The sequence below is a fragment of the Cornus florida genome, unplaced genomic scaffold (assembly GCF_030987335.1).
Source record: "Cornus florida cultivar Cherokee Brave unplaced genomic scaffold, ASM3098733v1 CherokeeBrave_3.0.0_Hap2_Chr08, whole genome shotgun sequence".
Lineage (NCBI taxonomy): Eukaryota > Viridiplantae > Streptophyta > Magnoliopsida > Cornales > Cornaceae > Cornus > Cornus florida.
This window is the reverse complement of record NW_026775578.1, coordinates 54,170,899-54,197,849: the sequence shown is the minus strand read 5'-3', so window position 1 is coordinate 54,197,849 and position 26,951 is coordinate 54,170,899. Positions and strand designations below refer to the sequence as shown.

Genomic DNA, 26,951 nt, shown 5'->3' with positions numbered 1-26,951 from the left:
TCTCTCTCTAGCTCTCTCTCTTTTCTCACTTCATAGTTAGAATACAGAATTTTCATTGAAATACATAGTCGTGTAAGTGGAAAATCAATGTCGACTCTTTCTTTCTCTCTCTACATATGTGTTTATTAGAGCTGATTTATCAGCATATACTGAACTCTATTTCTATCCCTCTTTAAAATATACTTGCCATATTTGTGCTGCTATGGGCTAAAATTAATTAATTATAAAAAAGGGCTAAAATTAATCTATGCATGTAGTCGATTATGAAGGATATGCAGCCATTGGAGCTCAACTATTGGAGTTCTCATCAATGAACATGTGTTCGATTTGGGTAGACTGATTTCATGCGGGCAATAAGGTAAGAAATTTTGATTCCCTGCACAAGATTTTCTATTTCTCTGTCTGGTTGTTTTGAAATGAAATGGAAATTGTGCTAGATGATGTTTATGCTTTTTGTATGAACTCTTTGCATTTGAAGAGTTGAAAGAGAAAGATTGAGGGGAAAAAATGATTAATCTGGTTTTCTTTTATGTTAAATGTAATTTGCACTTTCATAGATACATATTTCATTTAATGTATCTATTATAAACAAGTGCAACATCTAGGAGTTATCAATCTCGGAAGAAAATTTATCTCATCATACGTGACTTTCGACACGTGTTTTGATGCTTTGGAATAATGCCAAGAGAAGTTATTCCGATGGTGAGGATAATAGATATTTCGTTAGGATAGAGTTTTGTACATGGAGTTCACCTCCTTTTCTCCTGGTAAAAGAAGCATACACCAAGGAAGCTTAGTGCCCTGCAATCGACATGATCTGCTGATAAGTAATGCAGGTCAAAAGCATACACCATTGGTTTTCCAGTTTTGTATCTAATAAAAGAAAAATTAGAACTTCTTGAGCAGCCTTAAAAGGTGTCCTGTGGATAACACAGTATTTTTCGGATTTTGTCACGTGGCCTTCTTTTTGGTCCAACAAGTGTTTTTGAATTTTTTTTTTTTTTTAATTAGGGTGACGGTGAGGTTTGAACTCGAGACCTTTGGCTCTGATACGATGTTAGAAACTATCTACTCCAAAAGCTTATGCTGTTAGAGGGTGCAACTTTTATATATATCCTTCAACATGATTCTTATTGCAGACAATTCTGCACAATTTTACAGCTCGTAAACACACTGATGTGTACTCATTAGGTGTTCTTATCTGATGTTGATTTTTGAAAGCATAGATTGTTATATAGATTGATAAATCCTTATAGTTGATATTCTTCCTTTTTTATTTATAGTTTTCCTTATCTTCTAGAAATTGGTTTAGTGATTCTTATTTTGGTGTAAACATGATGCAGGCACTGAGAAAATGCAATAATTATTGTTTATTTGGGTGTGAATAAGTTTTGTTCTCTCTCTTGGACTATAAGCAAGTCTCCATTTATTGGATTATGAAATTGCATGTTGACATGAATTTTAGCCTTTTACTACCAACGGCAAAAATCATTCTCAGTATACTTAACACAATTATGGACTCCTCTAATTTGAGCTTTATATGGTCGTGTTAATTTCAGAGCTTTTCCTTAATTGGTAAATTAGATTTGGGGGGGTGGGTGGGAGGGAATAAACAGTGCTTGTGACCATTTAAATTTAAGTATATAGGTTCCTCGTCTCTTGCAGTGTAGCAGAGGCCTAAACTAAAATTTCAAAATGCAAACTATTTTTCAAAAATTTATGAACTCAAATAACGAAATGGTCATTTGGTACAACAACATTTCTTTGAATTTCAGTGAGTCCATTGATCTGTTTAATGCTTAAAAAACAACCGAGTCCTTTCCTCACTATTCAGAAGGCGTTCTAGTCTTTTGAGCTGAAAATAGAAAAGTGAGACAAACTGTGTCTAGATTTTTTTATTGAGTGGCCAATTGTCATTTCTTTAACTTATGATGTTCAGTCTCATTATAAAGGTGTTGATGTGGTACCAAGCTAAGACTCAATATTAGTCGCTATCACTAGCAATGCCGGATGAAAATATGAAAGTATTGTAATATTTAGATGAATTCTTTTGCTAATATTCTAGCTTTCACGGTAATCTATAACTAGCACAAAGAACACTATTGAGCTTGTGACTTTTTAGTAGTTTAGAGTTAAAACCATTTCTATTTTCTATTGATGTAGTTACTAATGCTTCATGTGTTCTTTGCATGACACTTATTTTTGTTGAGGTGTCTATGGTAACAACTTATGCACTTCACAACCAAAGGGCCTCTAACCCAATGGTACAATCTCTCTCTCCCCCAAACACCCCCACCCACACACACACATTCCTTAGCCTGAACCAAAAGGGGAGGTTGAGAGTTTTAGTCCCACTAGGGACAAATTACGGATAATGAGTGCGTTTTTGCTTTAATTTCCAAACAAAAAAAAAAAAGAAAAAGAAAAAGAAAAAGAAGAGTAAATTATGCATTTGTTAAAATGAATGGCAGAACCATTGTTAGCTTTATTTTATTTTATTATTATTATTATTTTATTTGTGTTTTTAATAGTCTATTTTCTGGTTGCTTGAAGAATAGGATAACACATGCAGAATTGTTGTCTAGAATTTTGTTATGCTTTGGCTCGCGTGCGCTTTACACCCTTGTGAGATCGATATTGTGCGTATAACCCCCCATTGTTTGTTCACCTCTCCTATACTTTAAAAATGGTTTGGATTAGTGCATTTTGGGCGTTGACCTCTATTGACCGGTACCGGAGCTACAAAAAGACTAAAATAGCCCTCTATCTATGATTTAAAAATAATAATAAAATAACCAAAAAATGGGACTAAAATAGCCCTCTATCAATACTCCATCTCTATTCTCGTTCTCGACTCTAAACTTGCCCTCTCTCTGCAACTACAAACTACAAAATCTACGAGAATCAGAAGTTCAGAACCCATATATTTCAGTTTATCTATCTGTCGGCAAGAATCAAAAGTTCAAAACCTATTACCTATATCAAAACCCATATCGGCATATCATTTTGGATTGTTCAAAAAATCAAAACCCATGTTTTTCAGTTTCCATTGCCTGCTGTTCCAGTTCGGGTTCACCGTTCGCAAGCTTCACGCTGTCTCTCAACTCTCAAGCTTCCCCCCCCCCCCCCCCCCCCCCCCCCCCGCCCCCCCGGTGCAATTGCTAACTTGTATTTATGGGTTTTGTTTTAATTTTTTTTCTAAATCAACTAATCAAGGTCTATAATTCTTGTTTTGCAAACTAAATCCTATTTGGTGAAATTTTTTATGAATTTTTTTTAGGGCAAATCATTTCAGCCTCCCTAATTGCCTCCATCTCTATTCTCGTTCTCAACTCTGAACTTACCCTTTATGCTCCATGGCTGCCTCTAATCTCTCTCCTGTCACCCCTTCTCAGGTAAACCACTTTCTCTCCTCCCAACCTCTTTCCAGTTACATAACATAACATAAAAACGGGTATTTCTTCTTCTCTTTATGATGTTAGTAATATTAATTGGGTTGTGGTTTTCAGTTGTGTTCGAGTAAGAATGGCATGTTCTCACCATGTCAAGCTCTAATGGTGAAGTCCACAAGGACTCGTCATCAATTGGGCGCTCTAACTGCAAACTATAAAAAAATACGATATACAAATATATACATATATATATATGGTGAGGGGTAGTAAAGAAATATAAAAGGGCAATTTTGGGAATAAAGGGTTTAAAATGGTCATGTGCCATGCACATGACCAACTCACCGGAATTTTCACCGGAATTCTCACCGGAGGTGCTTAATTGCACATTTTTATATCTAGTATGGATTTATATAAACAAATCGAACAAAAAGGGTGTAATTCGCACAAATTGAAAACCACAGGGGTGTTTTTCAGACTTTCCCCTTATGTTTTTCTATTTCCTTATGGTTTAATCTATATGTTAGGATGTGAGGCAGTTAAACTACTTTATAGTACATATTTTGGAATAATTGCTCCCTAATTCAAATTTTCTTTGAACTTGTTGGGAACTGAGTTTATATCATTTTGAAATTTAATGGAATAGACATCATGTTACCTGTTAGTAGGGCTTCAATTTTTTTAGTTGTTTTGATCATTTGAGTGGACATCAAACTAAGAAGTTTCTAGATTCATCTCAGTAATTATGTTTTTAGTTTCTGCCAGTAACATGTCAACTAGCTACTGTTTTATATATTTTTTATATTTGTATTGATACATCATTATATTTTTTTGCATTTTGTAGACATTTTGTAGCAGCTTAAGCAGTCATAATTGCTGAGAATTCTGAAACTATATGGCAGCAGTTTATCTGCTGGGAAAACCCAGAAATATATCCTGGAAGAGCAATTGAGTCCAAAAAACCCAGAATCAATTGAGTCCAAAAAACCTAGGAGAGCAAGCTTGTGGAAAGCTCATAGTCCAAAAAACATCTATCCCGAACCAATTGAGTCCTCACCCATTGAGCCCAAAGGTTATGTTTATGGTTGGAAACAAGAGTCCAAATATGCTGTGGTGGCAACGTGTAAGCTGAAAAAGTGTTCTTCTGCATGATTAGCTACCTAAGAAAAACACGTATTCCTAGTAATAGAAATAGAAATAGAAAATTTTGTATATAATTTAAATTATATAGCATTGTTTCATGTATCTAACTTTGTACTTGGAGGAACCCACTTGATTTCTAATGTCCTTCTTATTTACTTATAGCAAAATTAAATTAAAAAATTCTAAAAAAACGAAGTCTAAATAAAATTAACAAAAATTTTGTGAAAGCATCCTCAGGTCCGTACAACACTTTTTAAAAGACTACTGGACCAAACCTTAGACAGTATGTCCCTCGATACTTTTGGACCGAGTCTGACCGTATTTATCGAGCTTGATTCTTGAATCGGCACTTTCAATCCCATTTAGAGTCGGTTTGAGGTTGATTTTTAATTGCCTAAAAAACGTTTTTATTTTAAAAAATTAAATTACATATAGGCCTTTTTGGTATTTAATGGTTACCAATTTTAGTTTACTAGAGATTTTGAATGAAGTTAGACTTATGAACTTTTCAAATCGCGTTTTGAGTATAGGTTGTATATTTTAGGTAATTATTTTTTCTTAGACAATTTTATCCTTTTTTTATTTTTTACAAAGACAATCTCAGCCATTCTTTTATAAAGTTAAAATTATATATCAAATATAGTTAATTTTGTATTAAAAGATATTATTGTAAAATTAGCAATACAAGTGTTTTAAAAATATTATTACCAAACAAATTTAAAAATAATTTAATTATAAAGAGTACATGTCATCAAACACCTACTATATTTTTCACCAAATGTAATTTTTCTACCGCTCCAGTTGTGAAAGCGCTTATTTTTTCTAACTGCAATGCCAAACGAGTTCTTACACGGGGTTGCGTTGTATGGTCAAACCAACACATCCCCATTCACGCATGTATTGTAATCCAATGCAGTTTATTAACCATTTTTAACCAATCCTAAACCATAGGTTATGTTAAATAACCGAATTTTGTACTTTGCATGTAATCTTTACACTAAGATATTCACGTTAGTCTAACGTGATACACATAAACACCCAACTATAAATTAAAAGGGAGGTATATCTATTTGCCGGTGAAAACTTGAATGATAGGGTGTATACAAAATTGAAGATAATGCATTATATACTAAAACAGCCTTCAAAAAAAAAAAAAAAAAAAAAAAATCCAATTCATATTTATTAAATATCTTATGATTAAATCATGCATGCATGGCAACCTTTTTCTTTTATCAATTTGACATGGAACTGGCACACAACCCAAACTTCATTCCTCGTTATCAAAGAGAAAATCATGTTTTTAAATATTGTTGTATATATATTGTTAAATTTGCACATTATTTTTAACATATAGTAGTCAAATTCACTAGCATGCTCTATTAATATGTATTTCTTTGCTCATATTATCATCTCTGCTTTCACTAACATGCTTCTAATGAGATTCGAATTATTTTGAAAAAAAAATCATAACATCCGAATTAAAAACCTTGATAATATCTTGTAACAACTCTTTCTTTCTTTTATGAATAACAGTGTTTTGAGGCACTCAAAAATCAAAATCTAGGGCTAAAAACACTCTCTCACACACACTATTTCCCTCTCTTCATGTGATGAGTCTGAATATGAAATGGCATTGTCCCTTGGTATTCGAAGCACATCATTGTCCTATTGAGTAACACTTTTCAATAAATTTATAAGTATTTAGGGACCTCTGGCGAATGCTATGAAGAAAAGAAACTCACTGGCAAAGCTACCTATTTTTGGCTCTCAAACAATAGAGGCTTCATTACTCTTAGAATGTCTCTCTCTCTAGTCTCTCCCAGTCTCTCTCTCTCTCTTAGAATGTCTCTTTGACTCTTATCTTCTCTCATAGATTACTCTTATTTCTCTTTTGTAGTCATTCTCTCTCTAGCTCTCTCTCCTCTCACTTCATAGCAAGAATACAGAATTTTCATTGAAATACATTGTCCTGTAAGTGGAAAATCAATGTCAACTCTTTCTCTCTCTACATATGTATGTATTAGAGCTGATTTATCAGCATGTACTGAACTCTATTTCTATCCCTCTTAAAAATATATTTGCCATATTTGTGCTGTTAAGGGCTGAAATTAATCGATGCATGTAGTCGATTATGAAGGATAAGCAGCTATTGGATCTCAAATCAGAACCTAAAGCAGCTATTGAAGCTCAACTGTGTTTGATTGGGGCTCAACTGTTGGAGTTCTCATCAATGCATGTGTTCGATTTGGGCAGATTGATTTCCTGTGGGCAATAAGGTAAGAAATTTTGATTTCCTGCACAAGATTTTCCATTACTCTGTCTGGTTGTTTTGAAATGAAATGGAAATTGTGCTATCTGATGTTTATGGTTTTTGCATGAACTATTTGCATTTGAAGAGTTGAAAGAGAGAGAATGAGGAGAAAAAATGATTGATCTGGTTTTTCTTTATGTTAAATGAAATTTACACTTTCATACGTACATATTTCATTTAATGTATCTATTATAAACAAGTGCAACATCTAGGAGTTATCAATCTTGGAAGAAAATTTATCTCATCATACTTGACTTTATGACACGTGTGTTTTGATGCTTTAGAATAATGCCAAGAGAAGTTATTCCGATGGTGAGGATAATAGATATTTTGTTAGGATAGAGTCTTGTACATGGAGTTCACCTCCTTTTCTCCTGGTAAAAGAAGCATACACCAGGGAAGCTTAGTGCCCTGCAATCGACATGATCTGTTGATGGGTAATGCAGGTCAGAAGCATACACCATTGGTTTTCCAGTTTTGTATCTAATAAAAGAAAAATTAGAACATCTTGAGTAGCCTTAAAAGGTGTCCTGTGGATAACACAGTATTTTTCGGATTTTGTTTAGTTATGCCCTTCTTTTTATCTGTTTCTGCCACCGGGGTAAGTTTGTCTGTAGGGGTCAAATGCCTCTATATATGATTTGTTAGCAACCATGTACTCCAAAAGCTTAAGCTGTTAGAGAGGGTGCAACTTTTATATATATATCCTTCAACATGCCCCCTCACGTGTGGCCTTCTTTTTGGTCCAACACGTATTTTTCAAAAAAATTTTTAATTAGGGTGACGGTGAGGTTTGAACTCCCGAGACCTTTGGCTCTGATACAATGTTAGCAACCATCTACTCCAAAAGCTTAAGCTGTTAAAGGGGCAACTTTCATATATCCTTCAACATGATTCTTATTGCAGACAAATCTGCACAATTATGCAGCTCATAAACACACTGATGTGTACTCATTAGGTGTTCTTATCTGATGTTGCTTTTTGAAAGCATAGATTGTTATATAGATTGATAAATCCTTATAGCTGATATTCTTCCTTTTTTATTTATACTTTTCCTTATCTTCTAGAAATTGGTTTAGTGATTCTTATTTTGGTGTAAACATGATGCAGGCACTGAGAAAATGCAATAATTATTATTTATTTGGGTGTGAATAAGTTTTGTTCTCTCTCTTGGAGTAGAAGCAAGTCTCCATTTGTTGGATTATGAAATTGCATGTTGGCATGAATTTTAGCCTTTTACTAAAGTGGCAAAAATCATTCTCAGTATACTTAACACAATTATGGACTCCACTAATTTGAGCTTTATATGGTCATGTTAATTTCAGAGCTTTTCCTTAATTGGTAAATTAGATAAAAGAAGAGGGGGGGGGGGGGGGGGGGGGGGGGGGGGGCAAATTACACCAACAACCCCCGAGGTTTCCATCTCTTTCATTAGGATAGAAGTTATACCAATATAACAGAGTGGTTCATATTGACCGTTTGACCACAGGGATTAATATAAATTTACATTTTTGACCTTAAAATTAAAGTATTTGTTTTTAATGAAAAAAATAAAGAATATTGTGTATTGGCTAGTTTAATTTTTGCCACTCAAACCCTCTATAACCCACCGTACCCTCTGTCTATGTCCCTATCTCTATCCCTCACACACCCTCTCTGTCCTAACACCACCTACCACCATCACCGCCCCCTTCATGAGAAGCCCACCATACCACCGCTATCGCCAGCAACAATTAGAAGCAGCCACCACCATTGCCGTTGATCAGAAGCGACGAGATCAGAGGAAAAAGCCACCACTGCTCAAGAATCAGCGAAACCCACCACCGCTATCACCACCAACAATCAGAACCACCACCACCGCTCGCGAATTAGAGGCATGATCGACGATTGCAGTGGCAATAAAGATTTGCTTGGTGATGCCAACAATTTCGACAATTGCGGTGAACATAGATCTTCGATCTCTTCGCCACCGGTAATTTCGCGTGGGTAGGGAAGAAGCAATTTCATTTCTCTGTGTATATGTATATATATGTGTTTGTGCAAGGAAGGGAAGAAGCAAAATTTAGGGGTGGTTGTAGCCCTAGTTGTGGACGGTGGTGGTGATGAGTAATTCTCTGTATATATGTATATATGTGTGTGTGTGCAAGAAAGGGAAGAAGAAAAATTTGGGGGTGGTTGTAGCCCTAGTTGTGGATGGTGGTGGTGATGAGTAATGGTGGTAAGAGGTGGAACAATTCGACGAGATGGTGGTTGTGGCAGTGGATACAGAGAGATGGTGGCGGTGGCGGCACCGTGGTTGATGAGAGATGGTGGAGGAACCGTGGTTGATGAGAGATGGTGCGAGTCTTATGAAATCCCTAATAAGTGTGGACTATGTTGTCATTTTACTATTTGAGATATATTTTTTATTTTTATTATTAAAATAATTTAAACATTAAAAATAGTAATTTCAAATAAAGAAGGTTATTTTTGTCAAAATATTTTTTTACCCCTCATGTTCAAGGTCATCTGTCAAGTCAATAAAACTAGAAGGGTAGTTGACCAACTTATTGTGCCAACTTCTATCCGAATGCAAGAGATGGAAACCTCGGGGGTGGTTTGTGTAATTTGCCAAAAAAAAAAAGTACCTGTGACCATTTAAATTTAAGTATATAGGTTCCTCGTCTCCTGCAATGCAGCAGAGGCCTAAACTGAAATTTCGAAGTGCAAACTATTTTTCAAAAATTTATAAACTCAAATAGCGAAATGGTCATTCTGTACAACAACATTTCTTTGAATTTCAGTGAGTCCATTGATCTGTTTAATGCTTAAAAAACAACTGAGTCCTTTCGTCACTATTCAGAAGGTGTTCTAGTCTTTTGAGCTGAAAATAGAAAAGTGAGACAAACTGTGTGTAGATTTTTTTATTGAGTGGCCTATTGTCATCTCTTTAACTTGTGATGTGCCTATTGTCATCTCTTTAACTTATGATGTTCAGTCTCATTATAAAGGTGTTGATGTGGTACCAAGTTAAGACTCAATATTAGTCGCTATCACTAGCAATGTCGGATGAAAATATGAAAGTATTGTAATATTTAGATGAATTCTTTTTCTAATATTCTAGCTTTCACGGTAATCTATAACTAGCACAAAGAACACTATTGCGCTTGTGACTTTTTAGTAGTTTAGAGTTAAAACCATTTCTATTTTCTATTGATGTAGTTACTAATGCTTCTTGTGTTCTTTGCATGACACTTATTTTTGTTGAGGTGTCTATGGTAACAACTTAAGCACTTCACAACCAAAGGGCCTCTAGCCCAGTGGTACAATCTCTCTCCCCCCCAAACACCCCCACCCACACACATTCCTTAGCCTGAACCAAAAGGGGAGGTGGAGAGTTTTAGTCCCACTAGGACATATTACGGATAATGAGTGTGTTTTTGCTTCAATTTCCAAAAAAAAAAAAAAAAAAAAAATGAAAATTATGCATTTAATAAAATGAATGGCAGAACCATTGTTAGCTTTTAATTTTTTTTTTTTTTTTTGTGTTTTTAATAGCCAATTTTTTTTGTCTAGAATTTTATTATCTTTTTCTATTTCCTTATGGTTTAATCTATTTGTTAGGATGTGAGGCACTTAAATTACTTTATATTACATATTTTGGAATAATGGCTCCCTAATTCAAATTTTCTTTGAAGTTGTTGGGAACTGAGTTTATATCATTTTGAAATTTAATGGAATAGACATCATGTTACCCTGTTAGTAGGGCTTCAATGTTTTGTAGTTGTTTTGATCATTTGATTGGACATCAAACTAAGAAGTTTCTAGATTCATCTCAATAATTATTTGTTTATTTTCTGCCCGTAACATGTTAACTAGCTACTGTTTTATATATTTTTTATATTTGTATTGATACAGCATTATTATTATTATTATTTTTGCCATTTTGTAGACATTTTGTAGCAGCTTAAGCAGTCATAATTGCTGAGAATTCTCAAACTATATGGCAGCAGTTTATCTACTGGAAAAACCCAGAATTAGCGTGGGATTTTCTGAAGCCGCTATTGAAGCTCAACTGTGTTCGGTTAGGGCTCAGCTATTGAAGTTCTTAACAATGCATGTGTTCGATTAGGGCTCAGCTATTGAAGTTCTTGTGGGGCGATAAGGTGTGAAAATTTGATCTCCTGCAGTTGATTTTCTATTTCTTTGTTTGGTTGTTGTGAAATGAAATGGAAATTGTGCTACATGATTTTTATGGTTTTTGTAAGCATTCTTGGCATTTTAAGAATTGAAAGAGAGAAAAAATAAATCTGGTTTCCCTGAAGTAAGCTAAATACCTTTCTTTCTTGTTTTTGGCTTGGTAGGGGTGGGAAAATTTGGTGAGATTTGCTTCAATATTTTAGGCAAACTGCTAAGATTCAACTATGTTAAGTCAATTTTTGGTCAGGAAGTGAAGAAGCTGCAGGCCAAGCAGTTTCAAGCCTATTGAACCTGTCATTTTTAAATCTTTCGAAGGGCATGTTGTGTTGTTGGAGCCTACTGTGTGCTAAAGTAACAAAACTTGCTACATAGCCAATTTGCGCTTCCTTGCCTTGGTATTAGAGTGGATTTTAATTCGTGAATTAAGAGGGAGATGTCCTTCATCTTACTGAAATAATAATAGGATAATAGTCCTTTTAATTCGTGAATTTTAAACATGTATATTGTATAAAAACATGTGTGTATTAGAGCTGATTTAGCAGCTTGTTCAAGCCTCTTTTATTTTTCCTGAATTGTACAAACCTCTCTTTCCATCTCCCAATGAAACATATTTTCCATAATGTATTTTTAGCACTAAATAAATAAATGCATGTGGTTGATTATGAATCATAAGCAGCAGCTATTGGAACTCAAATCTGAATTAAAAGCATCAACAGTAAATGCTGGCCAGCTAACAATTGATGTAAACGTCTTAGGTTATCTTTATGGTTGGAAAAAAGAGTCCTCACCACGTAAAGGATCACCGCAGTCGGTCACATTCAGTAATTTACTGTCATAAAGTTACTTATCAAAAAAAAAAAAATTTACTGTGTTATAAAGGATCACTGCAGTCAGTCACATTCAGTGATTGCTTTAAGCTGTTAGAGGAAAAATGGGTAGAATGAGTCTTTGTCTGCAGCATCAAAGGTAAATGCTGGCCAGCTAACAAGTGCTCTCTCTCTATCTCTCTCTCTATATATATATATGTGTGTGTGTGTGTGTGTGCGCACATCCATATATATGAATGAATTGACATGTTTTCTTGGTACTGAGGCTGTATGTTGTAAATTCTGGTTTTGTTTTTCATTTACCCAGAAGAGCAAGCTTGTGGAATGCTCATAGTCCAAAAAACATCTATCCCGAACCAATCGAGTCCTCACCCATTGAGCCCAAAGGTTATCTTTATGGTTGGAAACAAGAGTCCAAATATGCTTTGTGGCAACGTGTAAGCTGAAAAAGTGTTCTTTTGCATGATTAGCTACCTAAGAAAAACACATAGCCCTAGTAATAGAAATAGAAAATTTTGTATATAATTTAAATTATATAACATTGTTTCATGTATTTAACTTTGTACTTCGAGGAACCCACTTGATTTCTAATGTCCTTCTTATTTACTTATAACAAAATTAAATTAAAAAATCCTAAAAAAATAAAGTCTAAATAAAATTAACAAATAAAGAGACTACTGGACCAAACCTTGGACAGTATGTCCCTCGATACTTTTGGACTGAGTCTTACCTATTTATCGAGCTTGATTCTTGAATCGGCATTTTCAATCACATTTAGAGTCGGTTTGAGATTGCTTTTTAACTGCCTAAAAACGTTTTTTTAAACACATTTAGAGTCGGTTTGAGATTGCTTTACAACACATGTTTTGATGTTTTGGAATAATGCCAAGGACATTCTGAAGTTATTCCGATGAGGAGGATAATAGATATTTTTTTAGGATGGAATCTTGTACATGGAGTTCACCTCCTTTTCTCCTGGTAAATAGAATTTGATAAAAGTTGGATGCATACACCAAGGAAGCTTAGTGCCCTGCAATCGACATGATCTGCTGACAAGTAATGCAGGTCATAACATAACCATTGGTTTGGCATGGTTTCTAAATTCTGTTTTGTTGCACATATTTGGTAGAATTTTCCGGTTTTGTATCTAATAGAAGAAAAATTAGAACATGTTGAGTAACCTCAAAAGGTGTCCTGTGGACTAACGCAGTCTATTTTTGGATTTGGTCTAGAAATGCCCTTCTTTTTGTCTGTTTTAGTTACCAGGGTAAGTTTGTCTGCACTGGTCAAATGCCTCTGTATATGATTCTTATTGCAGACAATTCTGCACAATTATGCAGATCATAAACACACTGATCACTGATGTGAAGTCAGTTTATAACAAAGTAATCTGATCAGCTGTGTTTCACAAAGTAGGTGCTCTTACCTGATGTTGATTTTTGAAAGCATAGATTGTTAGTGATAAATCTTAAATGAAGTTGGTTAAGTGATTCTTATTTTGGTGTAAACTTGATGCAACAATTATTGTATATTTGGGTGAATAAGTTTTGATCTCTCAGTTGGACTATAAGCAAATCTCCATTTATTGGATTCTGCAATTGCATGTTGGCATGAGTGTTAGCCTTTAATTACCAATGGCAATAATCATTAGCAGTATGCCTAATACAGTTTCTGAATCCACTAATTTGAGCTTTATGTGGTTATGTTAATTTCATAACTTTTCCTTAATTGGTAAATTAGATAAAAGAAGGAAAAAAATTAAGTACTTGGGACCATTTAAAATTTAACTATATAGGTTCCTCCTCCCCTACAACTTAGCAGAGGCCTAAACTGCAATTTCAAAATGCAAACTATATTTCAAAAATTTATATACTCAAATAGTGAAGTGGTGATTTAGTACAACAACATTTCTTTGCATTTCAGTTGGTCCTTTGATCTGTTTAATGCTTAAAAAACAACTGAGTCCTTTCCTCGCTATTCAGAAGGTGTTCTAGTTTTTTGAGTTGAAAATAGAAAAGAAGAGTTGATCTTTTCCCTTATTTTAAGCTCCAACCTTTGTGTATATTCTTATTCTGCTTTTGCCTACTTTGTTAGCCGAATTTACTATTATATGGTCATGTATTCATATTCATATGATGTATAACCCTAATATATCTCCTTTTCAAGCGATTGGTGTGAACTACTTGTGTGTATATATATATTCCGGAACTTATATATGCATACTATATATATATATATATATATATATATATATATATGTATATGTATAATCATTTAATTCCTGATTAGTAAATATATATGTTCATATAAAGATGAAATAATATTGCTGCCTTGAGGTAATTTTTTTTGATTGTTCATATTCACAATATATATAGTTTTTATGGGATTTGGATTTGGTAGTGGCTCAATTAGATTTTAATATTGAAAATGAATTTTATTAGAATAGTTTTTTCGAATTTGTTAGTAGCAAATCGGTTATCTTCAGTGTATGATGAAAGAGGTATTGCACCAATGACTAATTCATACTATATCTAGCAAGTTTTATTGTTTTTGTTTTTTTGTGAATCAATTAGTTTAAAATTGTAAACCCATTCGAATTGAGTATTGAGTATTGCAGATATAATGTATTGTGATTATATAGATTCTTTGATTGACATTGCAGTGCTATTAGCGAGATAAACACGATGAGTTCAATGGAGGAGTCAGATTTGGCATACCTGCCAAAGAACTTATCGAATATGATTCTGGACAAGTTGGTTTCGTTTTTGAATATGTTCGATTTGGTGCGGTTTGCAAACCATGGCATTGTGTGGCAATGGACAACAAACTTAAATTCATTCAAAATAAGTTTTTTAGACAAGTTCCATTCTTGATGGTGCCTTCGAAAGATAATAGCGACAAAAGACGTAGTCTATATAGCATCACTCATAAGAAGCTATATGGTTTTTAGTTACGGGTGCCTTACAGAAAGAGGGTTTCTGGTTCCTTACATGGTTGGCTATTTATTGTGGAAGAATCCTTGGGCGTAACTCTAATGAATCCGGCGCCACCATTGAGCTTCCTCTAATAATGGACCGCTTAGAATTCGAACCTCCTCATGAAAATGGCGGTGATAGTGATGGTGAGATCTTATACGAGATTGATGCAGTTCCTCCTGAGGTTGAGCTTGAAGTTGCAAAGGCTACATTGTTAGTTGACCCTGCTTCGTATCCTAATGACTATATTGCTACCGCTATCTATGGTTGTCGTTTTAACCTGGCATTTATTCAAGCAGGAGATGAAGCTTGGACTTACGTTAGATAAAAAGAGAATTCAGGTTTTCAAGTTGCTCTTAGAGCAATTTGAGCAAGGTTAGCCTATGCAGGTTGAAGCGAACAACTTGGGTGGAGACACCCTGTTTTGGGGAGATCACCATTCCATTTGTGTTTCAACTTCCAAATGGTCCGGATGTCAGGCAAATTCAATATTCTACACAAAAGATTATAAAATCATTGTATATTATCCCGCACCTGGGTGCCGCGTCATTGGTATCTTCAACATAGAGAATGGAAGCTTTGGGACCCATTGCATCTTTGATCCTTCACATAACCATATGCCACCCTCAATTTGGATTGTACTAATTGTTTTAGGAAAATGAGTATAGACTTAATTTGTTTTTGGATTGTCTTTTGGTCAAATCTAATTTAATTTATTTTTTTGTTTTTGTGCTTATCATTTTGTGGTAAAGTAATGTGATGTTTTCAATTTTCGCCATTTTTCATTTTTTTGGAATTTTTGTTGTTGCGAGGGCATTTTCGTCTTTTGCCATTTCGCCTGCCGGACACTGTGGAGTGTGCTAGTTGTGTCTGTGAACTGTGTGGGACATTTCATTGAGTCCAAGACTATTTGAAATGTAAGGGTGATCATTCTTGCATTTTTTCGTTTTTCGGGCCGGACGGTCCCATGTGGGACCCGCTACCGAAATTGTTGCATGCGGGGATTTTAATTGGGTCCATTTGCATCTTATCTATTTTATTCAATGTATTTTATGTGGTTGTAAATTAATGTGTATATGTTTATATATGTTGTGTGTGGTGTAAAATAAAAACAAAAGAAAAATGAAAAATAAAAAGAAAAATAGGTGGGGCCCACATGAATGCTTTAAAGTGGGCAAAGAGGCATTTTAGCCTCATTTTCCTTCTCTCATTTCTCTCTCCCCGCTGGTTCTCTCTCTCCCCTTTACTTTGCTTTTTCTTTTTCTTTTTTAATCAAAGTTTTAGAGCTTGATTTCTCCTCCAATCCTTGGTATTTTTGGAAGCCGTTTGCAGCAATTTGAAGCCCACGACGAGATCTACGAGTTGATCAGAGCCAATTTCCATTTGGCCATCATTTGATGGATCTCTAAATCCTAGGGTTTGAGGTGAAAATTGTGGGTTTTGCATAAAATTGAGGTAGGGGTTCCTAAGTCATGTTTTTCTTGTTCCTTTGTGAGTTCTCTCTCATTAATTGTTGCAAAACATATTTAATTTTGAGTTATTAGCCTTGAGAATGATATAATTGTCATGTATGAAGTTTATGATTATTTGTGTTAAATTGAATTGTATGAAAAACATGCTTATGTGTATTTAATTGAAATGTATGAAAGAATATGCTTAATTTGTTAATTTTCCATGCCATGGTGTTTATAATATTTTCTGAGAAATTCCTATGAAGAAACATGTTAAATTGTGAAGTTTAAATTCCCTTCATTTTATACTATTGGAAAATATGTAGCATGCATCCATGGCATCGGGCATGAAAGAAAAAGGGAAAGTATTTGGTATAAAAAAAAAAATTGGGGAAATGTTTTGGTAAAAGTGTTTTTGAGAAAACTCGGTCGCCGCGGAGTCACCAAAGGGCTGGTGTGTTAATATAGCCCGGAGGGAACTAGGGAGATTGCCCTAGCGTGGTTGAGCTATCTGGGCCCAAAATGACGCCGCGGAGGTACCAAGGGTCAGGGACAGTAGCCAATCCTTCTCTCGTGTCGCTGCGGAGTCACCAAAGGACGGGTTATATTAACAGTTTGTGAAGTGATGGATGTTTTCTGAAAATGGGGAATGACATGCATGACGTTGCATTCATGGCACGACATTTACTTGTTTTGAACTTGGAATTGATATTGTATTTTCCCGGCTTAGCATGACCCCGTTCCCTATTGTCCTATTCATTATTTGGATTCATGGGGCTACAAGAGGTGTCTTAGGCACCACCTACTGAGCAATTTTGCTCACCCCTTATATTTAACATTTTTTAGGAAACGGGAAAGAAGTGGCGAACGACGTTCCACCACAGGCCTAATTTGGATTAGAAGATCATTTTGCTGTTTTTGTATCTAAGTCCCATAATTTTTTTGTAAAACCTTAGTTTGTTATATTCGGTATAGAGATTTGTGGATTCTTGTTATTGTAATTATATTTATGGGTTGTAACTTTATTATAAGTTGTCTAAACATTGTAAGACATGGACTTTAGATCTTAACCATATATTTTGTGACTGTAATTACGATAATTTGGATTAAATGGTATGTGGATGTTCCACCAAGAGATGAACCATGTTGAGGCATAATGAATGGATGAAAGGGATGCTGGAATATATAATTTGTATTGTGTATTGGGACAAGTTGGATAAGTCTTGAAGGTCCATGAGAGGACATTGCATATATATATATATATTTTTTAAGCAGGTTGTTGTAGGACCCTTTTTAGCAGAGGTCATGCCGAATTTTTTTTTTTTTTTTTTAAATTTGGTTTTCAGTTTAGGGTCGTTACAAGTAATCTATTTTTATCTCTTGTTGTATCAAAATGTGAGATCAATCTCGCAAGACCATTAATTAAATATTATTGTGGTTGTTTCTCATTTATTTATTGGTATTATAAATATTTCCTGAGCTAGAATATATTTATATATATATATTCTTTAGACCACAATTTTCTTATATTAGATCGGCTGGATTGCAGCCAAGTAGCCTTGCTTACATGGTTCAATGTATATCTATTGCTGATGAATGAATAGCTGATTATTGAGCTACTCGGTTAATGAGTAGTCATCTTCACTTATGATGCCAAAACTGATCAGCAGTAGATAATTTGATTGATTCCCCTGTATAGGTTTTTGAAGCTGTAGCTTCAGTAATCAATATTTTTTTTTTGTTTCTTACAAATGTTCTCTCTTTCTTTGAATTAGTCCCTCATTCTCTTGTATGTCCCGGATCTGCTACGAACTCTTTTCCAAAAACTTTTTCGTGCATGTGCATGTGTGGTTTGCTAGATTGAGTGGTTCCTGCAAGTATCTATATTTTCTTTTGTCAGTACTATGAGCCTGACTTTATAATGAATTCTGAGTTTTGCTTTTATCTATTGTTCTCTTTGCAGGCAAGAATCTTAGCACTGAATTCATCATATATCCTTTCTGCAAGTTAATGAGGAAATGATGGTGCATGTATAGCAGCGGTATAAATAAACCGCTGCAGGAGCCCCTTTATGCCAGCCTTTTTCTCTTAACTGCTGCCTAAGAGATATTGTGACCGCTGCTCAAACTATTTTATTAATTTCCCCCCAGTTACCCGAAGTACTCTTCCGTGAAACTTATCTTTCCTGCTCTACGCCCGTCTCTCCTCTCTCTCGCACTACACACAAGACTGTTCAAGCCCAAAAAAATTGATGGAACAATCATCTGTCTCTGAGAATGCCTCTATGACTCTATCTTCTCTCATAGATTACTCTTGTTTCTCTCTTCGGTCACCCTCTCTCTAGCTCTCTCTCTTCTCTCACTTCATAGCAGGAATACAGAATTTTCACTGAAATACGTAGTCCAGTCCTTTAACTGGAAAATCAATGTCAACTCTTTCTCTCTCTCTCTCTCTACATATAAACATATTATACATATATAAATATACGTGTGCTAGTGCTAATTTATCAGCATGTACCAAACTCTCGCTTAAAAAAATATTTGCCATACCTATGCTGTTAGGACTAAAATTAATCATTGCATGTAGTCGATTATGAAGCATTAGCACCTATAGGAACTCAAATCGGAGTCTAAAGCAGCTATTGAAGCTCAATTGTGTTTGATTGGGGCTCAGCTATGGAAGTCCTTTCGATTTGGGCCGACTGATTTCTTGCGGACAATAAGGTGAGAAAATTTGATTTTGTATTTATCTGTTCGGTTGTTTTGAAATGAAATGGAAATTGTGCTAGATGATGTTTATGCTTTTTGTATGAACTCTTTGCATTTGAAGGGTTGAGAGAGAGAGAGAGAGATTGTGGGAAAAAAAATTGATTGATCTAGTTTTTCTTTATGTTTATCGTAATTTACACTACATATTTCATTTAATGTAGTATAGGTTGGATAGCAGAGTTATTTAAACAAGGGCAACGTTTATCATTCAATTTTATGGCTTTAGTGTGAATATGGTTTAACTTGGTAGTTGTCAATCTGAGAAGAAATTTTATCTCATCAGTCATCATACATGACTTCACGACACTTGTGTTTTGATGCTTTGGAATAATGCCATGGAGTTCACCTCCTTTTCTCCTGGTAAATAGAATTTGATAAAAGTTAGAAGCATACACCAAGGAAGCTTAGTGACCTGCAATCGACATGTTGACAAGTAGTACAGGTCATTACATAACCATTGGTTTCGCATGGCAGAATTTTCCAATTTTGTATCTAATAAAAGAAAAGTTAGAACTTGTTGAGTAGCCTTAAAAGGTGTCCTGTGGACTAACACAGCGTATTTTCGGATTTGGTTTAGTATTTTCGAAGTTATTATGATGGTGAGTAAAAGAAGGAAAAATATTAAGTGCTTGTGACCATGTAAATTTAAGTATATAGATTTTTCCTCCCCTGCAATTTAGCAGAGGCCCAACCTGAAATTTCAAAATGCGAACTCTCTAAAAAATTTATAAACTCAAATAGTGAAATGGTCATGTGGTACAACATTTCTTTGAATTTCAGTGAGTCCATTGATCTGTTTAATGCTTAAAATACAATTGAGTCCTTTCCACACTATAGTGATAAACGAATTTCAGTGAGGCCTATAGTGATAAACATATTTTTTATTATCCAAATTACTTTTGTGGGTTGGGCTACACACGCAAGGTGGGCTAGGGTTTAGATTGGTAGGGCGATGAGTGACTAGGCTTGATATATACGGTGCCTTTCGGTAGAATATCAACAACAGACGATGGTGTCTCCAAGCATTTAACAACCTAATATATAATCACACTTTTCTCGAGCACGACTGGGGCTGCCATAGTTTTAGGGTTTGCGCTTCGACGTTCTTAAACCCTAATCGCAAGAGAGAACCAGATCTTGTCATGCAAAAATGGTGAATCCTGACAACTCTCTGTGTCTTATTTTTTCTGTTCTTTTTTCGTAGTAAGTGTATATTTTTCGTCAATCTTTGTTTCTAGTGTTTGGTGTGTTGATTACATTTCTCAAACTTGTCACAGTTTGTTACCTTCAGTGTATGATGAAAGAGCCTTGCTGGGTTGTGCCAAGCAGCCTTGCTTGATTGGTAGTTACATGGTAGTTTCTTGAGGTTGCCTGTTTATAATTAAGTTTGGTCAAATGTGGATTCCTTTTCATGATCAAATGTGGAATCCTTTTCATGTACTAAAGAATTGGATGACATTCATGAAGGGGACCAATGTAGTTCTATGATTTTTTATTATTAAAATTCCCTGGATGTCTTTAATTTACTCTTGAGGGCTTGATAATAATGGATCTGTGTGTGTTTGAAAGTAAATCTATTACTGATCAATGTTTGAGTTCGGTTGAATGTAAATCTATTGCTGATCAATGTTTGGCAATTATTGAGCGATTGATTAACGAGTAGTCGTTTCCACTTTTGATGCCAAAACTGATTCCCCTGTTTTTTTTTTTTTTGTATGGCTGTCATAGTAGTTCTTTAAAGCATGTGAAGTTGCTTAGATATTCTTTATTAAAATGCTTTGCCAAATTTATATATAGTATCTCAGTTACCGATGCGTTGGGTTGCTGCGTTAGATTTGGTATCTGGTTTAGATGATTAGAGCTAATTTTTAGTGCAGACCTTAGTATTTCTGATATCATTCTGTTAATGATGAAAGCTGCAGAGGCCAAAACTAAACAACTTGAGTAACCACCTTCCTAACAAATGATTAGTGGTTTTTCAGGCTGTATCTCCAATAATCAATTATATTTATTATTTATTTATTACACATGTTTTCTCTTTCTTTAAATTAGTCCCTCATCCCTTGTATGTCCTGGATCTGCTAGTAACTCTTTTCCAGAAACTTTTCCGTGCATGAAAGATGGTGTTGTGCATGTGTGGTTGCTAGATTGAGTGATTCCTGCAGTGAGAATTTTCATCCGGCGATGTGGATAATTGCTGTAACACAAGAAATTTACTATGAGCATGACTTGTTCAATGAATTCTGAGTTTTGCTTTCATTTATTGTTCTCTTTGCAGACAAGAATCTTAGCACTGAATTCATCACATATCCTCACTGCAAGTTAATGAGGAAATGATGGCGGATGTATAGTAGCGATCTAAATAAATTGCTGCAAGAGCTTGACTTATTCTTTTTTTTTCTTTCTCTTTCTTTCGGCAAATATACAGGAGTCCCTTTATGCTAGCCTTTTTCTCTAATCGCTGCCTAAGAGATATTGTGACCGCTGCTCAAACTATTTTATTAACTTTCCTCCAATTACTCAAAGTACTCTTCCGTGAAACTTATCTTTCCTGCACTAAACCCTTCTCTCTAGTCTCTCCCAGTCTCTATCTATCTCTTAGAATGTCTCTCTGACTCTATCTTCTCTCATAGATTATTCTTATTTCTCTTTTGTAATCATTCTCTCTCTGGCTCTCTCTCCTCTCTCTTCATAGCCAGAATACAGAATTTTCATTGAAATACATAGTCCTGTAAGTGGAAAATCAATGTCAACCCTTTCTTTCTCTCTCTACATATGTGTGTATTTGAGCTGATTTATCAGCATGTAATGAACTCTTTTTCCATCCCTCTTAAAAATATATTTGCCATATTTGTGCTGTTTAGGGCTAAAATTAATTGATTATCAAAAAAGGGCTGAAAGTAATCTATGCATGTAGTCGATTATCAAGGATAAGCAGCTATTGGAGCTCAAATCGGAATCCAAAGCAGCTATTGAACCTCAACTGTGTTTGATTGGGGCTCAACCTGTTGGAGTTCTCATCAATGCATGTGTTCGATTTGGGCAGACTGATTTCCTGCGGGCAATAAGGTAAGAAATATTGATTTCCTGCACAAGATTTTCTATTTCTCTGTCTGCTTGTTTTGAAATGAAATGGAAATTGTGCTAGATGATGTTTTTGGTTTTTGTATGAACTCTTTGCATTTGAAGAGTTGAAAAAGAGAGATTGAGGGAAACTAATGATTGATCTGGTTTTCCTTTATGTTAAATGAAATTTACACTTTCATGCAAACATATTTCATTTAATGTATCTATTATAAACAAGTGCAACATCTAGGAGTTATCAATCTCGGAAGAAAATTTATCTCATCATACGTGACTTTACGACACGTGTGTTTTGATGCTTTGGAATAATGCTAAGAGAAGTTATTCCGATGGTGAGGATAATAGATATTTTGTTAGGATAGAGTCTTGTACATGGAGTTCACTTTCTTTTCTCCTGGTAAAAGAAGCATACACCAAGGAAACTTAGTACCCTGCAATAGACATGATCTGCTGATAAGTAATGCAGGTCAAAAGCATACACCATTGGTTTTCCAGTTTTGTATCTAATAAAAGAAAAATTAGAACTTCTTGAGTAGCCTTAAAAGGTGTCCTGTGGATAACACAGTATTTTTCGGATTTTGTTTAGTAATGCCCTTCTTCTTATCTATTTCTGCTACCAGGGTAAGTTTGTCTGCAGTGGTCAAATGCCTCTGTATATGATTTGTTAGCAACCATGTACTCCAAAAGCTTAAGTTGTTAGAGAGGGTGCAACTTTTATATATTTATCCTTCAACACGCCCCCTCACGTGTGGCCTTCTTTTTGGTCCAACTCGTGTTTTTCAAATTTTTTTTTTAATTAGGGTGACGGTGAGGTTTGAACTCGAGACCTTTGGCTCTGATATGATGTTAGCAACCATCTACTCCAAAAGCTTAAGCTGTTAGAGAGGGTGCAACTTTTATATATATCCTTCAACATGATTCTTATTGCAGACAATTCTGCACAATTATGCAGGTCATAAACACACTGATGTGTACTCATTAGGTGTTCTTATCTGATGTTGATTTATGAAAGCATAGATTGTTATATAGATTGATAAATCCTTATAGCTGATATTCTTCCTTTTTTTATTTATACTTTTTTTTATCTTCTAGAAATTGGTTTAGTGATTCTTATTTTGGTGTAAACATGATGCAGGCACTGAGAAAATGCAATAATTATTATTTATTTGAGTGTGAATAAGTTTTGTTCTCTCTTGGACTATAAGCAAGTCTCCATTTATTTGATTATGAAATTGCATGTTGACATGAATTTTAGCCTTTTACTACCAATGGCAAAAATCATTCTCAGTATACTTAACACAATTATGGACTCCACTATTTTGAGCTTTATATGGTCATGTTAATTTCAGAACTTTTCCTTAATTGGTGAATTAGATAATAAAAGATGGGAAAAAAAAAAGTATGTGACCATTTAAATTTTAGAATATAGGTTCCTCCTCTTCTGCAATGTAGCAGAGGCCTAAACTGAAATTTCAAAATGCAAACTATCTTTCAAAAATTTATAAACTCAAATAGCGAAATGGTCATTTGGTACAAGAACATTTGTTTGAATTTCAGTGAGTCCATTGATCTGTTTAATGCTTAAAAAACAACCGAATCCTTTCCTCGCTATTCAGACAAACTGTGTGTAGATTTTTTTATTGAGTGGCCTATTGTCATCTCCTTAACTTATGATGTTCAGTCTCATTATAAAGGTGTTGATGTGGTACCAAGTTAAGACTCAATATTAGTCGCTATCACTAGCAATGCCGGATGAAAATATGAAAGTATTGTACCATTTGGATGAATTCTTTTACTAATATTCTAGCTTTCATGGTAATCTATAACTAGCATAACAAACACTATTGAGCTTGTGACTTTTTAGTAGTTTAGAGTTAAAACCATTTCTATTTGCTATTGATCTAGTTATTAATGCTTCATGTGTTCTTTGCATGACACTTATTTTTGTTGAGGTGTCTATGGTAGCAACTTACGCACTTCACATCCAAAGGGCCTCTAGCCCAATGGTACAATCTAAGAAGTTTCTAGATTCATCTCAGTAATTATCCTGTTAGTAGGGTTTCATTGTTTTTAGTTTCTGCCAGTAACATGTCAACTAGCTACTGTTTTATATATATTTTATATTTGTATTGATACATCATGATATTTTTTTGCCATTTTGTAGACATTTTGTAGCAGCTTAAGCAGTCATAATTCTGAGAATTCTCAAACTACATGGCAACAGTTTATCTGCTGGAAAAACTCAGAATTAGCGTGGGATTTTCTAAAGCTGCTATTGAAGCTCAACTGTTTTCGGTTAGGGCTCAGCTATTGTGGGGCGATAAGGTGAGAAAATTTGATCTCCTGCAGTTGATTTTCTATTTCTTTGTTTGGTGGTTGTGAAATGAAATGGAAATTGTGCGACATGATTTTTATGGTTTTTGTAAGCATTCTTTGCATTTTAAGAATTGAAAGAGAGAGAAAAAATAAATCTGGTTTCCCTGAAGTAAGCTAAATACCTTTCTTTCTTGTTTTTGGCTTGGTAGGGGTGGGAAAATTTGGTGAGATTTGCCTCAATATTTTAGGCAAACTGCTAAGATTCAACTATGATAAGTCAATTTTTGCTCGGGAAGTGAAGAAGCTGCAGGCCGAGCAGTTTCAAGCCTATTGAACCATGTTGTGTTGTTGGAGCCTACTGTGTGCCGAAGTAACAAAACTTGCTACATAGCCAATTTGCGCTTCCTTGCCTTGGTATTAGAGTGGATTTTAATTCGTGAATTAAGAGGGAGATGTCCTTCATCTTACTGAAGTAATAATAGGATAATAGTCCTTTTAATTCGTGAATTTTAATTCATGCTTGCTTGAGCATATAAACATGTATATTGTATAAAAAAATGTGTATTAGAGCTGATCTGATTTAGCAGCATGTACAAACCTCCTCTTTTATTTTTCCTTAATTGTACAAACCTCTCTTTCCATCTCCCAATGAAACATATTTTCCTTACATGTGTTTTTAGCACTAGATAAACAAATGCATGTGGTTGATTATGAATCATAAGGAGCAGCTATTAAAAGCATCTGAACTCAAATGATGCTGGCCAGCTAACAATTGATGTAAACGTCTTTGACTGCAGCATCAAAGGTTAATACTGGTCTCTCTCTCTCTCTCTCTCTCTCTCTCTATATATATATATATATATATATATATCAAACGTATTTGCACATCCATAAATATTAAGAGCAAGCTTGTGGACAATTTAAATGGCATTGCCCCTTGGTATTCGAAGGGCACATCATTGTCATATTGAGTATTTAGGGACCTCTGGCAAAAAGAAACCCATTGGGCAAAGCTACCCATTTTTGGCTCTCAAACAAGAGAGGCTTCATTACCATCTCTCTAGCACGCCTTTTGACCATTATATACTCGCACAATACCCTTCCTCACCTCATCTTTCCTGCACTAAACCCCTCTCTCTAGCACGCCTCTCCCAGTCTCTATCTCTTACTCTGCATAGACTTTTAGAATACAAACTTTGGACATTTTAAAGGTGTTTGGCCAAAGATCAGGCAACAACAAGGACTCATTGGCTCATTGCTCTGCTTCTCACCATATTCACCTGCTTGTTAGCTGGTATGTGATTTACTGCTTATTTAAGCTGAATGAGTTGCTTGTTCTTTGTTTAACTCTGTTGTACAACTAAGCTTCCTCTTTATATTATATTTTTTAAATTTTGTTGAGTGGAAAAGAAAAGGCCTATTTAATTATTGATGGGTTCTTCAGAGAATGCCTTGAATTAATTTTCTTGTATTGTTTATATGCTCTCAAGCCAGTTTTCCAGTTGACAAAGACACAAAAGGAACTATATATATATATATATATATATATATATATATATATATTTATCTGATTCTCTATCTACACACTCATTAAAATATATGGGCGTGAATAAAATTATAGTCTAAAAGAACTTAGTATATATCAGTGAAAAGAATTGCAAGGATAACAGGTTCAATATAAAAAGGCCTGAATTTTCTTCTCTTTCTTAAGAAACTCCTTTAAACTCTCATTTTGACACTTAAACCACCTAATCTATTTCCATTTGTCGCAAAAAAATCCCACTCTATTAATCATCCATTGAATTACTAATTTGTGTTGTAGTTCGTGGTTTGTATTGTTGAATGACATGTGATGAAATGGAGTATTTTTACTTCAGTATGTTTTGGACCTGATTTGTGTTGGTTTTAAATTGTTTGATTTGTTAATTTCTGGACCTGATTTGTGTTGGTTTTAAATTGTTTGATTTGTTAATTTCTGGATTCTAATAGTTAAGAGTCATTTTTTATTGGATTATTATTCTTCCCAATCATTTTGTCATATATACATATATATATATTAACCCATGTATCTTTTTATGTTCAAGACTTGCTATTTTAAAAAATTAACAAGAAGATCCTCTCTTAAGATGTATATTTTACAACTGCTGAAGCCTGCTGCAAGCTGTCTGGTCCAGTCCATTTAGGTCGGTCCCTGGGCCGCCAAAGCCTACTTAAACAAGTCTGGCCTAGCCCTTTAAGGCCAGCCACTGGGCCACCACTACAAAGCTTATTGGGCCACCGAAGCCTTCTAAAACAGTCCGGCCCACAATACGGAATAGGCCAGGGCCCAAATTACCCTATAATGGGCTCCTGATTGGTCAATTTGATTAGATACCAACATGGTGTGTTGTGTGATACTGGTATTTGATAGCATTTATGAAGTCACTTCTTATTATGCAATTGAGTGATTAACTTTCCATTGCTTTGTTTGGTCACCAAGAAAATAGCACTAGTACATAAAGTTAAACT

At 34.8% G+C, this 26,951-nt stretch overlaps 1 long non-coding RNA gene across 11 annotated transcripts in view; it reads left to right on the top strand.

Moving 5' to 3' along the window:
- The window catches only part of LOC132271756 (uncharacterized), a 39,775-nt gene extending 14,665 nt beyond the window's left edge, over positions 1–25,110 (top strand). For 2 of the 11 annotated variants that reach the window (XR_009469807.1, XR_009469808.1), the window contains 7 exons: positions 258–358; positions 4,234–6,808; positions 10,775–10,988; positions 18,239–18,998; positions 21,322–22,112; positions 24,292–24,452; positions 24,653–25,110. This is a non-coding gene — a long non-coding RNA (uncharacterized LOC132271756). The remainder of the gene's footprint in view (positions 1–257; positions 359–4,233; positions 6,809–10,774; positions 10,989–18,238; positions 18,999–21,321; positions 22,113–24,291; positions 24,453–24,652) is intronic. The other 9 variants (XR_009469813.1, XR_009469810.1, XR_009469815.1 and 6 more) reach the window with 9 other exon arrangements.
- The last annotated feature ends 1,841 nt before the right edge of the window (positions 25,111–26,951 follow it).